Below are 2073 nucleotides of genomic sequence, written 5' to 3'. Positions count from 1 at the left end.
ATGTTTGATTTTTAAAAATCAATGTTTGAGTTGCTGACTTTAGTTTCATGAAAGTGATTAAATAAATTTTGTCTTTGATTAAGACAAGATTTTCAAGAATTTCTTAACTGGTGCTAAATGCATTTCTGCTGTTTTGTATTACATACTTATGTGAATTGTATTCTTGCTTTGATTATTATTAAATAAAAGTACCAATCAACTATGAAAAACCCTGAATCTACTTTATATCTAAAGATACCAAGTATTTAGTCAAAATTTAATTCTTTACGTAAAAATATATTAGAACTATGTCTCATTATAGTGTACAAAATTGCTTTTGTATTTAATTCATAGAAAAAGTATTTGTTTACCAAAAATTTCTTTACATAAATATCTTCATGATTTATTATTACAATATACTTGATTTGTATACCTATGATCTATACCTACATACTCAGGGTCACGCCAAAAGCCTCTTAGTAGAAAACATAGATGAGAATTAAGTTTAGAAGGGCCTAGGATAGATCAATGCGAATGTCTCTGAGGACAGGAGAAACACGGAACTAAGGGGCATTGTCTGAAGTCTCACATACGGAGAAGGAATCTATTTCCTCCATTGGTGAAATGTTGAAGGAAATTTATGAAGACACAGAGAAATTAACAACTATATGTTCATATGAAAGGTGCTTTATGCTTCAAAGTAAATTGTATGCAAAATTAAGAAACCCACTGAATATTTACTTTAAAATTCAAGTCCCTTTATGTATTTATTATTTATGCCTTTATTTATTTATTATTTATTTTACATAAAAAGATTTTATTAGTAGGGAACAGGAATTTGACCAAACAAGCCAAATCCCATGTCACCATCCAACTCCTTGGATTTCTTCTCCTCCTTCTCTTTTTTCTCTGCCACAGCAGGAAGTGGAAGGGGTGTTGCGCAGCACAGAGCCCGCAGAACCACAGCAGCAGGAACAGCCACAGCTCCATCAACAGGAACAATAGCATGGTTGCCAAATCCCTGGGCAATGACAGCCTCAGTGTTTTCTTCTTTTCTTCTTTCTTTTCAGAATTTTCTTCCATTCAGCTCACTGATGACCTTGTTGATCTGGTCATCGTGTCCACTTGGACATGATGTCTAGTGTCCTCTTGATATCTTTGGCAGTGGGAGAGTACTTGCCCCCAAGGTTGGCCAGCAGATAAGAGGCAATTTAGTGCATGTTGCATGGTACTAAATTTAGTTGCATAGTTGCATGTTGCATTTACTGCATGGTACAGGTCTCATGCTTGCAACCTCCACAGAGGCAGCAACAGCTCCCCACTTTTTAGTTTTTGGCTATAACAGTTTTAATCCCACTAAAATATAGCTTCAGGTAATTTTTTTGCACAGTGTCAATCTCTAAATTGCTTTCCTCCAAACATAGTATTTTTATTGTTTATTTATGAATTTCACATAATGCACTCCAATCACACTCACTTCCTGGTCCTCTCAGGTCTACTTTCCACACTTTTGACCTCCCCTCCTGCAAAAAAAATCAAAGAAAAAATAATAGTTTTGTTTTCTATTCTTATGATTTTTTTATATCCTGATTATAGTTTCCCACCCTTCTACTTTACCCAGTTCCTCCCACCTCTTCTACTATCGAGATACACTCCATATCTGTCTCTCATTAGAAAAGAACAGGATTCTAAGAGATAACAAAACAAAATAATGAAACATAATAAGATTGCTTCTAGGTTCTGGCTATGGCCAAAAATGCTGCTATAAACATAGTTGAGCACATATCTTTGTAATACGATTGAGCATCCTTTGGATATATATCCAAAAGTGATATTGCTGGCTCTTGAGGAAGGTTGTTTCCTAATTTTCTGAGATATTGCCACACTGCATCAGCTTGCTTTCCCACCAGCAATGCAGAAGTGTTCCCTTCACCCCATAACCTCTCCAGCATAAGTTGTCATCAGTGTTTTTGATCTTGGCCATTCTTACAGGTGTAAGATGGAATCTCAGAGTTGTTTTGATTTGCATTTCTCTGATGACTAAGGATGTTGAACATTTCCTTAAGTGTCTTTCAGCCATTTTAGATTCCTCTA

The 2073-nt window shown here is 35.3% G+C and overlaps 1 pseudogene; it reads right to left on the bottom strand.

The window, feature by feature from the left end:
* Positions 1–799: 799 nt before the first annotated feature.
* Positions 800–1199, bottom strand: LOC121452164 (annotated as a pseudogene).
* Between the last annotated feature and the right edge of the window lie 874 nt (positions 1200–2073).

This window comes from Microtus oregoni, unplaced genomic scaffold, assembly GCF_018167655.1.
Source record: "Microtus oregoni isolate MIOR12 unplaced genomic scaffold, Mior012 000009F_ref0000495, whole genome shotgun sequence".
NCBI classification, from domain to species: Eukaryota; Metazoa; Chordata; class Mammalia; order Rodentia; family Cricetidae; genus Microtus; species Microtus oregoni.
This window is presented reverse-complemented; position numbering and strand designations above follow the sequence as displayed.